Source organism: Vigna angularis, chromosome 8, assembly GCF_016808095.1.
Source record: "Vigna angularis cultivar LongXiaoDou No.4 chromosome 8, ASM1680809v1, whole genome shotgun sequence".
In the NCBI taxonomy this organism is placed as follows: domain Eukaryota; kingdom Viridiplantae; phylum Streptophyta; class Magnoliopsida; order Fabales; family Fabaceae; genus Vigna; species Vigna angularis.
Genome location: NC_068977.1, coordinates 27,531,715 through 27,548,650, shown reverse-complemented (window position 1 = coordinate 27,548,650; position 16,936 = coordinate 27,531,715).

Sequence of the window (16,936 nt, the reverse complement as noted above, 5' to 3'; positions counted from 1 at the left end):
TATGGAAGTTTCTCACTTATTTGATTAGAGTGTGACACAGAGAAACAGAAGAAATCAGAAAAATAGAGGAGAGAAAACACATAACGAGTAATATGAATATCAAGGAAATATTATTATTGAAAACTAAGACAGTTACAATATTTATATAGCTAATCCAAGTGAAGGACAAAAATGACGAACGTTAGATAAATAATAAAAAAATAAAGAACAAACGATAAAGAATGAACGAAATGAAAAGAGCGAATGATAAGGAACAAATCAATAAGGAACGAACGAAAAGGGTCAAACGATAAGGAACGAATGAATCCGAGCAGTCAAAAGACACGAACGTTCGTTCATAATCGAACGATAAAGAACTACCGAAACCTAGTAGCCCAAAAGATTTGAACGTTCGTTCATAACCGAACGCTCAAAGGGAGAGAATGTTTGGCCACAAATGATCAAACAAAACCAAACGATTTACAACAAGAAACTGAATAAATATAATTTGAAGTAGAGTATCAAATATTTTAAGTTTAGAGTAGGTAATGAATTTCTTGGTTAGCGTAGAAAAAGAAGGATTCTTAGAGATCGTTTACTAGGACTTTCTTCTTTATCTATACTAAAGATAATTCTTATCTCTGACCCCTAATTGATTCAAAGCAGACGTTCGTACAAATATGCGAACGTCAGAATCGATCTACTCGTCGAGCCATTCCTTCAGAATGATAACTGGATAATTCTTCAACCGGATACCCAACTTACTCTTCAATGGTTGCACGGAACCTAGAGATGAATTAAAAAAATTCTACCAGAATTGCTACCAGTTTGTATTCTAAGAAATCAATCTGCTTACCTACTGTGGAGTTAAACCATCATTATCGTTAAGTCCTCAAACCGATACTCATAAAGCAAAAATTCTTGGTCAGTATACCCTCAGTAACTCTAATAGTACCTCGACCTTATGACCGATCGATAAAGGTAATTGGCTTAAGTTCTAGGTAACCCTATCCTGTTGTCGTGCGATCTCGAAAGTTCTACTTTTACATTTTGACATGTTACACTATAATACATAAACCTAGTTACTTCTGCTTATAAACCCAGCTACTAAAATTGCTCGCGATGACCATACAAAAATCCATCTCCCAAATCACTATAAAGGACAAAAATCTTTTAGTTGAATTTTCAACACACCGTCCATTCGTAACTCAAAATCTGCTCATTACTCACTTTCGATCTGTCCTACCGAACGCTTCACTTCCTACTCCCAACCTAAGCCCCTAATAACGTTCGCATCATCACTTATAATGTTAAGTGCCTGAAATTCTCAACTAACCCAACTCTCGGTTTATCACTGTTTACACACGCCCTAGTATTTGTACTTTGCTCATCCAGTAATTCACGCTTTGAACAATTCCACACACAATTCTTCTTATCCTTAACATTCCTAGCAATGCTCTCAAATGTTTCATTCTGATTTATCATTCTTGTACGCTAGTAAAACGTGCGTACTACATAACGAACGTTCAACTCATACAACTGGTTCTTGGGTTCCATCCATTATGTAAAGGCTATTTTGTAAAAAGTTACTGATGTTAATCTAACACCTAGCATAAGTGTGAAAGAGACTGAATTCTTATTCTGAGTAGATAGCTGTGGTGCCGCTTTAGGAAGACTCATCAGTCCAAGCATCTACTATTACCGTTCGGTTACCTTCTTGCTGCCGAACTGTCTAATTTAAAAGAAACCGAACGTCGACTCACCGTTCTCGTGAAGTATTCTCCTAAGTTAGTCAATCCTAGAAAATTACACTCTCACTAATATAATAATAAGCATCTATCTCACTGTCGGATATTAAAACTAATCCAATTGTTGGTGTATACATTATCAGACCGAATAGCCTTCTTATCAAAATAATTAAACAGTGTACAGTAGGGTAGTTCATACCGCCAGAAAGTGCAGGTGATGAGCGTACCTGAGCTCGTTGCTTCAGCGTCCGTTAAGACATAGACTCATCCCACTTGTGCTCGGCCACCTCTTCCTGGTTGACCTCTTCCAGCATTTGGTGGCCCCAACACTGCTCGTTCTCCCATGTTGCACTCGTTCTTGACATGTCCGCTTCCCCCACATTGAAGGCAATATTTTGCTTCCACTAGTTGAGGACACGATGATCGGAAGTGTGGTCCTCCACACTTAAAACACTTTATGGTTCTTTGCTCTTCAGACCGATTGGCAGCAACCAAAGGTTGTGCCTGAGAATCACTAGAAATATATGGTAATCCAGTACGGGCGTAAGGCGTCCTCCTTGTTCTCCTTGGATTAGTATTATTCCTTGAAGATGTGGTTCCTCTTATTCCCTGCTGTTGCTGATTCATGTGTTGCTCCACTTCTGTCACGTTCTTATCTAATACGTTAGCTCTCTCCACCTCATCAGGGGAACACTTCTCATTGAACCCAGATGGATGATGTTGGAGGAAACTCTCCAAGTTCCACTCGGTTTCTTTATTCCCAGAGGAAATGGATGCTCCTGAAATATTCTTAGTGATTTCTAGGATCTCCACCAGCTGTCTTTGGGTCGCTTCAGAATTGGCACGTGCGGCTTCCAAACTTTGTAAAACGATCGTAATCTACTGCACTAATGCAGCGTTCTGTTGTTGAAGTACTCCTATTACTGATTTCAATAGCCTATTGTGATCAGATGCATCACGTTCGGTTGGTTGAGAAGGAGGTGTTGGTGCCATTAGTTCTCTGAGAAGTAGAGAAAACAAGTATTAGCAGATTTTAAGGAGTTTGAATCATTCATCAAACGGACGTTGAGCACACAGCAAAAGCATAGTATGTTCACAACCTACAGTGTTCCTTTAAGGAACAAAACTGCTCTGATACCACTAATGTAACATCCCAAAATATAGTGATTACCATAAATCAGAATTAATTACAATTAACAGTGAAGTGAATAGTCTTTGTATACCTAAAAGAAATTTAAGAGCCGAACGACTCTAGTACAAAATAACGAGCGTATCATAATTACAGGAATTAAATCAGACGAACGACTTTTACAAAAGAAAAGAAAACCGAACGTCCTCATAAGTTAATATTTACAATCTAAACATCTACGAGCGCTCTAAACAAAAATGAAAGACGGACGTCCTACTGCTCCGCTTTCACTTCCACTTCAACTAAGTTTTCTTCTCCCTCGATCGCGTCCTCTAGAGTGACTTCTCCTTCTGCTCACATCCACACGGATGATCATTGCAAGACAGGACGAACGTACAGATACAATGGACAACACAAGGAAAAACGGAAAGGGTAAGCTTATAATATTTAATTCATACATTCAACATATACGTTCAACATTCCAACTCACACATACAACATACAAGTTAACACAATGTAACATAGAAAAAAAAAATATATATATATATATATATATAAGACCGACCGTCCGGACTGTATGAACCGTGTAGCTACAGGCGTCCTTGCACCCGAGTGGTGTAGTAGCCGGGATATACCTAATCAGCTGCCACTCGAGGTTAGTCCGTTCTTACGTCGCCCATGTTAACTTATGGACTAAGGACCTCCTGCCATTCCCACACATGAACTACTCTCCTCTACTTGAAGATGAGTATCACAGAATATCAGGATGGACCAAGCCAGCATTAGCATGCCCACAGTCATACTTTACCAATCCAATATTCAACATATATGAGACGTTCCTCCCTGGAACGCTCGTCCAAAATCCAATATCATAATATCATTCCATATAGTGTTCACACTTTAAGTTATCATAACTCATAATCATTTACATCTTTAGATTTAAGAGCATAAAATGACGAACGTTCAATCCTCTGGAAGAATTAGAACGAACGTCTAGATGAAGGTACGGAATAATCAGGGAAGTGTACAACGAACGTTACTATCGAATTCGACCAGTTAAATGAACTGACTCGTTTGGACGTACCGTGGTACTTGAAGAAAATTTCGTTATGAAGACCTTAGACCAGATCCAATGTAAAAAGAATAGTCAAGAATATTTAGAACTATCTTGGTAGTAATTCGCATACAGAAGACCGATGCCAATAATTGAACGAACGTGAGAGAAAATGAATATTATAGTCCTTTGAACGAACACTATTTATCAATGTGGGTATCTAATAATACGAACGAGCACCACTTATGACGAACGCTAGGTAGACGACCGAGCATCAATTATGACGAACGCATTGGTATAAGACCGGACGCTATTTAGGACGAACGCTTGGTATAAAACCGAACGCTATTTAGGTCGAACGCTTGGTATAAAACCGAACGCTATTTAGGACGAACGCTGGGTATAAGACCGAACGCTATTTATGACGAACGCTTGGTATAGAACCGAACGCTATTTAGGACGAACGCTGGGTATAAGACCGAACGCTATTTAGGACGAACGCTTGGTATAAGACCGAACGCTATTTAGGACGAACGTTCGGTATAATACCGAACGTTACGTATTTTAAAGTTAAGGTATTTATATACAGCTGCGCTGAACCGAACGCTCAGACATTATAAATGGGGACGCTCGTTCTCGAACAGAATTCTTTCCAAATGAAAGAATTTCATTCTAAGTTATTTCCAGGGAAACCGAACGGTATAAGACCGTACGGTGACGAGCGTAATTTATCACAGGGGATGATTTACGTTTCAGATTTTCCAACCATACAGATTTCCAGATTTCAACATCTCAATTTATACTTTATGATTCATATGATTTTAAATTTATAAACTTCATAACTTCACAACCAATATACATTTACAGACTTTATAAAATTCATCACATTAACAACTCATACAGTACAAGAAATCACCCATTTTTCATACGTATCAAAAACAACATATAGTTCAACCAAATCAGAAATCATACACAATATCAGAGATCATTCATAACAGCTCAAACAGCATACTGATCATACATGAAAATCAGATCACAGACATGCAAGTATAATTTAAACATATAAGCTTCCCTTACCCGGATCCGTACTGCAACTCCTCCTAACTTAAGATTTGTGGCTTCGTCAAACTAACGTTTTTCTACCTTCAATGGTTCCTTATCTCTTCCAAATCAAATCAGCTTCAGCTTCTGAAACCGAACGGTTCTTCTTGAAGCCCTTGTCACCAGGAGTCCTTCTATGGTGTCGGAATCGTGATCGGAGGAGATGAGACGGTGGTGATCTTAGAGAAAAGGTGGGGAAGTCATAGAGAGAAGGAGGAGAGAAAAGAATTTCCCAGAATTATGAAAGGAGTGTGCGTGTATAGCGAGAGATGAGTTTTTCTAAGAATGCATGCCTTGTTTCCAGTGCCGAACGAACGTCCGCTCCTCGTCAGCCACGTGCATTCCACTAACGCTTTCCAGACTCCTCTCGTCGTGACACCTGGCGTTCGTTAGTGAACTGTCGCGCTCTCCGAGTGACACGCAAACTGCACTGCGTTTCCCCACTCCAGACTCCATGCAGCGTGACACCTGGCGTCCGCTGTTGGAATGCTCCTTCCTGCTGCTGCCACGTACGTTGTTGAGGTGTCTCGTTATCCAGCTGCCACGCGTACTCCAACGTACGTTGTTTTCCAGGGTCTTACAAGTTTTCTCTCAATAATAAACAAACTTAAGAAAATCGAGAGAGAATTTAGGTTTTAAGAGAAATAAAATGTACCAATCAATTATTTTAAATATATTTACAATCTTTTTCAAAGAAACGTCTTCATTCTTCATTTAATGTAAACTCTATTACCTAAACTTAAATAAATTAAGTATATTTTGTTTACACAAAATTTAATGTTTTAAACGATTAAAAACACAAGCATTTAATAATAATCAATTTTAGAAACAAAAAATAATTAATCATTAATTACTAATTTAGATCCTAATTTAAAAATTAAAAATTATTGGTATATAAAATAATTTCTATTATTAATACAAAATTATGATTGGTTTATGAGTTCGAGTTTAAATTGCTCTCTAACATTATCTATCAAGAAATTAGTGTTTAAATTAGTTTCTAATTTTAAATAATTAATTAGTGTAAAGACTAATTTAGATCTTAATTCTTAGTAGATAAAACCCTGGAAGCTAATGTTAGGGAAAATTTTAAACCCTAACTCACAAACCAATTATAAATTTGTATTTATAATAGAAACTAGTTTAGATATTGTTAGTGAAAAACGACAACTGCACCGGTTAGACATAGTAAGTAATAAATATTGTTATCTTCATATGGACTTATGCAACACATGATAACTCTCACAATTCACAATTCAGTTAGACAACAAAACTCACAAAAACATAAAGAAACTATTTTTTTTTTGTTTTATCAACCAGTTGGTATGCAACATAAATTTAACACAGAGTATATACAATTGTCAATGTTAGATTTTATCTACTTCATTCTCATGCATTCACTCAATTCCAATTTCAAGTCAAAATCAAGTCGCAAGATTACTCAAATTCTATCCCTAGTGACTTTAAGTCTACGATAACTCATCAAAGTCCAATATGTTTGATCATCAACCAAAAATCACGCATTAAGTTTAAAAGTCTTAAGATTACTAATGATCCATATTTTATCCCTAGATACAAGCTCCATTACATATTTAATTTCAGTTCTAAGCTCAAAAGGCATTTTCAACACATCAAAAACAACAAATCAAGTCATGGGTAATCAATCCACAATAATTATTAAGCATAAAAATCAAATACTAACATAGAAATTGAAAAGCATATGTATTAACATCAATAAATACACAAGATTCAGTTTATTACATCTAATCTCAACAAAAAGTTTAGGTCTCCAGGGTAGAGAACCTGGGACTTACAAATTGAATAGATAAAAAAGAAATTAAAACCATAAAGAAGATGAAGGCTCTTTTCCTAAGGCACCTAGCAGTTCCAAGCTTCCATCGCACCTTTGCTTCACATTTCTACCTTCAATTTGCAACTCATCTTCCTCTATAACTGCAAAAGAGGGAAAATCACCATGGGGAAAGAGGAAACCCAGGAGGAGAAGAAGACTTTTCCAACACCACAAACAACCTCCCAAGGCCTATCCTAAGCACCTAAGGTAGAGAAAATTCGTGAAAATGAAGAATGCTCTAAAACCCTTGCGAGAAGCGTGAATAAATACTCATTTTTTATATGTCAGTGACGTCATCGCTCAACATCATCTCAACATTGCTCAATGTCATTGAATAAAATGCAAAAACAGTAGTTCTCTATTGAATTGGCGCTCAACACCGCTTTTCCACTGCTCAGCACTACCTGTGCAAGGGTGGTTAGCGTTCAGCCCCACAAATATGGCACTATCAATAAGCATTATACGATATCAATAATTTTTAGCTTATAAATTAATATATAAATTAGTCATTGTAGTGAAGTGTTAATTTTTCTTTTACATAAAATCGCATTTCTTTTCTAATAAAATTTTTCAACAAGCATTTTCTTAAGGCTACAATCCTATTTTGGCCTTCCCATTCTTATAAAAAATTTAATTAAATCTCTAATTTTTATTTAGTTCAATTTAGTTTTTCTAAATGATACAGTTAGCTAATTTATGTTATCTTGATATTCGCTAGTGCAGTAAAGGAAAATGACACCGATTATTTTCGTCTATACGCAACGGTTCCTAAACCGAGGTATATACATGCTTGCCTCGGTTCTGAACCAAGGCAGTATGTGGGGGTCTTTTGCCTAGGTTAGTTTCGAACCGAGGCGGTAGATGTCTTTTTTCTATTTTTTATTTTTTCAGAAAATGGGGACTTTTGCCTTTCAAAATGATTTTTTTGCTTTTTTATCTAGGACAACGGAGGTGGCGAAGAAACAACCAAAGGCGGAGATAAACGACCGAAGGCAACGACGAACGGTCGAAGGCGGGGATGAACGGTCGAAGGCGGCGACGACCGGCTGAAGACGGTGACGAATAGTCGATGAGGACGACGTACGACCAATGGCGACAACGAACAACTTAGTTCGCACGAGAGAAGTAGAGGCAGTAACGTGGAACAAAAGGTTAAAAAGTTTTATGATGTCGACCAGTGGTAGAGGTAGCGGCGGCGACCAATGGTGGATGACGACTGGTGGTGGAGGCAGCGACGACCAGTTGTGGAGGTAGCCATGATGGAGCGAGTTGAATATGGTGAGTCTGAGGTTGAGTTTGTTTGGTGCGAGTTGAGGATGGTGGTGGTGAGAAGGTTGTGGAAGGGGAGAATGAAAGGTCTGAAATTTAAAAATCAAAGAAGCTATTACCTCGATTAAGTAAATAATCGAGGCAATAAGACTCTACTACCTCGGTTCTAAAGACAACTGATGTGTAAACCTTTAAGAAAAAATTAAAAAAAAAATATAAATGGCAAAATTTAAAGATATTTTCTAACTATAGGTAACGGTTCACGATTAAACGGAGGCATAAAGGCCTTATGACATCTATTCAAATGGAACTGAGGCAGTAGAGGTTGACAAAATTGATTTGAAACGTTCAGATATAGAGGTTGTCAGCTTTTGGCAAGGCATACTACCTCGGTTTTGCACAGAACCGAGGCAGTAGGCCTATTTTAAAAAAGCTGACAAGTGAAAAGGCTAATTTGTAGAGAAAAAGCAGGATTTTTTTTGCCTCGGTTGGTCAAAAAACCGAGACAGTATAATCCTTAGGCATGGGTTCCAATTAAACCGAGACATATAGTTTCGCAAAAATTACGAAATTACCACAACATTTTGATAGCTTCGGTTTCTTTTAAAACGAAGCGTAATGTGTGAATTAAAAATCTCGTGATTAGATTTTCTTTAGGATTTATACAACAAATAACTCCACATAAAAAGTCTATATATTTAAATTAATTTTAGTGTTTAGATGTAGTAATTTAATATATAAATTCTAACATCAATATAACATAAGGACTTAATTGGATATTTATAAAAACTAAATAATTAAATTGAACCAAAGAAAAATTAAATATTTAATTGAATTTTTTATAAGAATTAAATGATAAAATAGGATTTTCACCATGTGTCCTTCAATACTCTCAGAAAAATCCAAAAACAAAAAAGTATGTAGATTGTGCAATATCTAAGACTTGAAATTTCCATGGTCATTAATGTTTTTTACTTATATAAAGAAAATTGAAGTGGAAAATTGATCCAATTTTAGGTTTGCACGTTCGTACTGCAACATATGTATGAAAGTGTGTAATGCATGCATTTGACCATTTTGTTGCGGAGAAATATTCTATAAAAATTGATGTTAGAGTAAACGTTGTTAGTATAAATTTCAAATTGCGTACACTTTTGAGCTTCCTACACCATTCAACATTTGTCTAATATGAACAAATTTCAATAAAAATGTTTGATTTATTTCTTTGTTTGGTAAACTACTACTCCAATTAATCAACATCCTCAAAAAATTAAAAAGAGGTATTTTTACATAACCCAGATAATTCAAAAAAATTCTTTAAATGAATGGATTTTAAAATAAATTATGAAAATGAATACTTAAATAAAAATTATGAAGTTCCACTTCATGATTCATATATTGTGTTATCGGGAAAAGAAAATCGTGTATTTAAACCCAATTTTTATAATTTTTTATTTTACTTTATATTTAAAGAAATTGTCTTTTAAAGGAAAAAAAATGCGTTTACCAAAACAGTTTACGTTTTGATTTTCATTTGTGTTAAAACACCACTTCCATAAAATGGTGTTGACATTATGTTTTAATTCATGGTTTTAATTTAATGTCATTAATTGCAATGTTACTTCGGGAAAAATTAAAAATTAAATTGTAATTAAAAATAAAATTCTTATAGTTAAACTTAGATTTTAGTTTTTAAGTTTATATAATATAAAATAAGTTATTTTAATTCTGGTTCTTATTAAAGGAGTAATTTAATCTGATAAAATTAAAAATAATTGTAAAAACAAATAAAATATACAATAAGATAGAACCAATTATGTGTTTAAAACTTTTTTTAATTTTTGTAAAATCATCTTATGAAAACCGCTAGACGAAATTCTAACTTGTTAGATGCACTCTAGAGGTTTACATATAAATCAACGTTAGATAAAGTTAGTTAGATGAAAGTTTGACAATGTTACACATTCTCAAAATATTTTTTCAAACTTTATTTTAGAAAACTCCCTTTTCTTTGGATAGTTGTAATTTTATAATATTTCATTTAAAAAGTTTGAGAAGAAATATTTACATTTTTTTATATTAGTTCATTTATAAATTTAAACTATTTTTTTTATTAACAATAATCAAGTTTTATTATGTAAACTATAACGCAAAATATATGTAACTATTTTTTGAACTTCATTCATTCTTGAATAAAATGAAATATTATTTAAAATACAATCAGTTTTGGCTAAGATTAGATATTATTGAAATACCAACTTCTAGCTAAACCAATTATTATTTGAAATACAATAACCATTTACTAAATATCTCTGTTTCTATCAAGAATGTGATGTAAATAACTACAAGTTTACTAACTAAAAGATGATAATGTCCTAAGCTAATACATGGTCAAGGGTTTTGACAAAGCATATATTTAATGTTGATTGTTGTCAATCATTTATTTTTCAATAAATCTTTTTATATACAGGTTGAGAAGAAAGAAACATCATAAATCCTTTTTAGTCGTTGAGATCTCTAAATAAGATTTTTTTTTTCATGTTGTGTTTATCCACACTCAAATCTAGATATATATTGAATATTCTTCAAACAAGTGTCAATTGTGAATGTCAAATGAACGTAAAAGGTAAACTGTTTATCAAAATATTATTTTCATTTAATATAAACATGTTTTCATAAAATCCTATTAAAAGACAAAGTGAAGAAACTTTCTCTACAAATGTAAAATAAACATTTACAATATTATAAATATATCATGAAATATTCAAAACTATTATTCTTATGTCTATCCAAACCTTAATCTATCATAAAAGATACATATACTTGTATTTTTTTATAAAACATTATACCATATCATTTTTCAATAAATATTTTATATCATAGTATATGGATTATTTTTATGCTTTTAATATCATTAGTTAGAACCACCACTTTAATAACTAAGGTTATTGAAGCTTAGAGTGGGAAGTTACAACAACATGTCTTGAATTCGAACTTTAGGGTTGTAGGAAGTGCCATGTGAACAGGTAAGCTGATAACGGTATGTCATCGTCGGAAAGAAGAAAAAGAGCTTCAACACTTTAAGTCATTCACAAAGAGAAAGCAAATATAATTGGAACAAGTCAAGCTTCCTAAAATGCCAAAAATAATTATTCTAATTTTACTTACAAATTTTATGTTTTTCACTAAATTTATATCTATTTCGGTTGAATTTGTCTGAGGGTCGGTCGTCCTTCCTTGCTCTCTTTTGATCATCCAATCCTCTCCGAGAACGCAATCCAGTCTGATGGATTGTTGACCTGCATAAGACACTCTGACACTCAAGTCAGATATCTTTTTCAAAGAGGTCTTTATTTTATTAGATAGATCAAGGTTATTTTACCTGCACATCAATCGTGTATTTATAGGGCTTGTGGTAGCCAAACACATTGATTAACCATTAAAGCAGTATATTTTTAGGCAATCAAACCCAATAACACCTACTGTTTCGGTTGAATTTGTCCGAGGGTCAGTCGTCCTTCCTTGCTCTACTCTCTTTCGATCGTCCAATCCTCTCCAAGAATGCAATCCCCTCTTATGGGTTGTTAACCTGCTGCATAAGACACTTCGACGCTCAAGTCAGATATTTTTTTCAAAGAGGTCTTTATTTTATTAGGATAGATCAAAGTTATTTTACCTGCACATCAATCATGTATTTATAAGGCTTGTGGTAGCCAAACACATTGATTAACCATTAACGCAATATATTTTTAGGCAATCAAACCCAATAATACCTGTTAATATACCTGCTAACTGTCCATAAATGACCATTAACTCTAATTGGTATATTTCATATAATACATAAGTCCCCCCAGCCCAAGCAAACTCTTTATTGAAAGAGGTGCACATGGATTATTATGAGCTTAAGATAGGTCGTTCACGTTATATTTAGGGAGTCTATTTTTTATGCGTTTTAAGTCTTCATTTCTCTCTGCACCGAGTGACGGACTCTAAGAGTTCTCTTTGGAACTTTTTCCTACGTTGAGTAGTAGACGCTAGGAGTTCTTTTTGGAACTTTTTCTCTAGGCTGAGCGGCGACTGATAGGAGTTCTTTTTCTGGAACTTTTTCCTATGTTGAACAGAGGACGTTGGGAGTTCTCTTTGGAACTTTTTCCTGTGTTGAGTAGTAGACGCTAGGAGTTCTCTTTGGAACTTTTTCCTATGCAAGAAATTTCACTCACAAAAATATACGCTAAACAAAATAAAGTAAACGCTTCAATATTTTATAATTTATTTTTTTAAAGAAGAGCTATTAGAACCTGACAAGGTTTCCTAGGTTGAGCAGTAGGCGCTAGGAGTTCTCTTCGGAACTTTTTCCTAGGTTGAGTAGTAGAAGCTAGGAGTTCTTTTTTGAACTTTTTCCTAGGTTGAGCAGTAGATGCTAGGAGTTCTTTTTTGAACTTTTTCCTAGGTTGAACAGTAGACGCTAGGAGTTCTTTTTTGAACTTTTTCCTAGGTTGAGCAGTAGACGTTAGGAGTTCTTTTTTGAACTTTTTCCTAGGTTGAGCAGTAGATGCTAGGAGTTCTTTTTTGAACTTTTTCCTAGGTTGAGCGGTAGAAGCTAGGAGTTATTTTTTGAACTTTTTCATGGGTTGACCAGTAGACGCTAGGAGTTCTTTTTTGAACTTTTTTCTGTGCAAGACATTTCCACTCACAAAAATACGTGTTAAATAAAATATTGAATATTTTATTTTTATAATGAGAAGTCATTAGAACCTGACAAGGTTGAACGTTAGGGATCCAACTGCCTAAACAGTAAGGGATTGAACCTTCCTATGCAGGACATTTTTACTCACAAAAATATGCGTTAAATAAAATATTCAATATTTTATTTTCATAATGAGAAGTCATTAGAACCTTACAAGGTTGAACTTCAGTGGTCCAACTAACCAAGCGGTAACGGATTGAACCTTCTTGTGCAGGATATTTTTACTTACAAAAATATGCCTTAAATAATATATTCCATATTTTATTTTTATAATTAGAAGTCATTAGAATTGACAAAGTTGAACATTGGTGGTCCAACTGCCCAAGAGGTAAGGGATTGAACCTTCCTATGCAGGATATTTTTACTCACAAAAATATGCGTCAAATAAAATATTCAATATTTTATTTTTATAATGAGAGGTTATTAGAGTTGAACTTCGGTGGTCCAACTGACCAAGCGGTAAGGGATTGAACCTTCTTGTGCACTCACGAAAATATGCGTTAAATAAAATATTCAATATTTCATTTTTATATTGAGAATTCATTAGAACCTAGTGTTGTCAAAATGGGTTGTAACCCGCGAGCCAACCCGGCTTACTACGGGTTTGAGTCGGGTTGGATTTGAAAAAATGTAATTTTTTTATGCATGTTAATTTTCAACCCAGCTCACTTAGAACCCGGCTCACCAGGTTGAATCCGTGGTGGGCCGGGTTGGTTCATCAATCCACCTAATTTAATTTAATTATTTGTTATTTTGTATTTTAATATTATTAGTTAGCATTTTTTTTATTATATTGTAGATGGTGATAAAGAAGAAGATGTTTCAAGAGAAAAATATTATAGTTTTATCTATTCAAGACTCTAATATTATAAATGGACAAGTGATACAAAAATTATCAATATTAAAAACTTATTTGTTCGCCTTTTGTACATGTTTTTTTAATACGTTTGGGTTGTATGATACTTTTATTTATTTATTTTGAATTGTCTTTGAAGTTTGTCTTTGAAGTTTAACATCATTTTAGTATGAAATTTATTTATATTTGAATTAAAAAAATTTGTAATTTTTTTATTTTAAAAAGCCTTATAATTAAATGAGCCAATGAGCTAACTCGTTTAACCCACCAACCTGAGTTGGTCGGGTCGAGCTCAAATTTTTCAACTCGCTAATAAGTGAGCCGGGTTGGGTTGGCTCACTAAATGACCATCCCTGGTGGGCCGGACCGGGTCGAGCTGGGTTACCCGTTTTGACAACTCTATTAGAACTTGACAAGGTTGAACTTTGGTGGTCCAACTGACCAAGCGGTAAGGGATTGAACCTTCCTATGCAGGAATCAAACCCAATAATACCTGCTGTTTCAGTTGAATTTGTCCGAGGGTCGGTCGTCCTTCGTTGCTCTCTTTCAATCGTCCAATCCTCTCCGAGAACACAATCCAGTTCGATGGGTTGTTGACCTACATAAAACACTATGACGCTCAAGTAAGATATCTTTCTCAAAGATGTCTTTATTTTATTATAATAGATCAAGGTTATTTTACTTGCACATCAATCGTGTATTTATAGAACTTGTGGTAACCAAACACATTGATTAATCATTAACGTAATATATTTTTGAGCAATTAAACCCAATAATATATGCTAACATATCAGTTAACTGTCCATAAATGACCATTAACTCTGATTGGTATATTTCATATAATACAATATCCATTGGAAATGTTATATTATTATCCATGGATATTCAATAATATTTCCCATCCTTCATTATTACTATTTTAATAATATAAATCATTATATTTATAAACTTCTGTTAACAATTCTTTATTAACTATAAATTACTTGAAAATTAAATATTCTTTGTAAATTTCTTTTGCATTTTTTATTTTTAGAAATTGTGAGATTTTAACATGTTTCTTACCTCAACTAGTAGATCGAAGTACACTATATAAATCTTGAAAAACCAATTAAATAATGAGTTGTTTCAAAAACGGCTTAAAATTCGTTTTCGATGCGTAATTATTATTACAATAGAATCTGAAAAATGTAAAAAAAATTTCGAATGTATCATTGACTACTTTTATTTAGTAATTAATAAATTTTATTATTATTTATACATTTTTAGAATAAAACATATGATATTTTATTAATATATGCATAAATAGTATTATTTATCATAAATTGGCGAAATTTTTTATTGCATTTGAAATTGATGAAGTGGTTATTTTATGAAAATATTAAATTTATAAATTTAAATGTGACTTTTTATTAATATTTTAAAACCCATTAATAAAATTTAAATCATTTTAAAAGTTTGTATAAAATTTTACATATATAAAATTATTACCAAAAATTGGTCCTCCTAACCTAATGAACTGATTCTATTTTTTCATTGTAATGACACTTAAAAAAGTTTTTAAAACTTTGAAAATAAATGTTTGTTCTGTATCTTAAAATAAATATTAGAGAATAAAAATATTGATTCGAAATTTTGGAGGGATACAATTTATAAAAGTATTGAGACTGAAATAAAATTAACGCAAATAAATAACCGTGATTTTAAATTTTATAAAAATGAAAAATTAATAAGAATTACAAAAAACGAAACTAGTTAATTTTACATAACTAAAAAATATTTAATTATGAAATTTAGTAAAGTGTTTTAAAACTATATTTTCTTTTCAATTACGTGTTTTATATAAACGACTTACTTATCACTATATTTTAAAATCCATCAATTTCGTAATTTTTTAAAAATATCTTTACGTAAATTTCTCAAACAAAGTTATAATCTTACATGAATTTCATTACAATTGTTGGTAATGTTTCATTACAATTTTTCTTACGTGAATGTCGTTTTCTCAAACTTTAGATGCTTATAGTCCCTAAGTCTCATTAAATTATTTTATATATTTCAAAAACTAGTTTTTAGAATGTTAAAGAAACAGCAGGGTGTGAAAAAATTGTATAAATTTTAATTATTTTACTAATTTCATATACCCTAACATATCCTGTTATTTTACTTGTTGTAAATGGACTGGCCCAATTAACAATCCTATTTTCGTTTTGCACTCCCATGGTTTACTTCTGCACCTCCATGGGGTATTAAAAGACAACAATACCCCTTACTTGTTCAAATGTGATGTTGTGTACTCATGAAAGAATCATCCCAAGATTCTTAGTAAAAAAAGTTACTGGATTGTGAAATCTACCAAATCTTACAATCTAGAAAAAAATTTCCATAAAAACAATTCAGGATCATACTATTTAGAAATCGTTTTTTTCATAAAAAAATATTTTTCGAATGGTGTAATTCAAAAGATTTTTAAATTTCACGTTCTAAAAGTTAAAATTGTAATTTGAATTACAAAATCTAAAAATTAAAATTAACTTTTAAATTACTGTTATATGTTATAAGTTTCAGATTGTACAACATCTCAGATATTTTCAAATTGCACAATTCAAGAAATAACGCTTTAAACCGAAAGGTAAAATAAAGATTTTAATATTTATGGAGGCTGTAGAAGAAAAGGGGTAAAAAAGATCCCTTAGAAATAACTGTGATGTGAAGAAAGCCAGCAAGGCCTAATGGCTTCGTCTTTGGACGATTGAAAAGTTTATAGCAGAACCATAGATAGAGAACAAAAAGTAACAATTTATAAATTGCATTACAAATTCAGAAAAACTTGCAGATAGAAGTGAATGTAAGAATATTTCAGAAAGGTACAGATTTTGCAAGATATCAAACGGTACTGTAACGTAGGTAAGGTTAAAAATAGGATGGCAACAGAGTTTGTGAGTTGAGCATAGTGCATATGATCCTGCAAGTTTTTAACTAGCACTAGAGGTTAAGCAATGGTTGTGAACTGCAAGCTTTTTCCTTTTTAGAGAAGGTCAAGAGAAAAGTTTGATCCCTACATATGATTGAAGGGTTGGATCCGAAAGCGAAACATTTGTCCAATGGGGAACTCATCTGTGGAGTTGGCAAGACAAGAAGAAACAACTAAGACAAACAACAAACACAGTGCAATGCACCCTATAAGGGTCCCCGCATGACAAA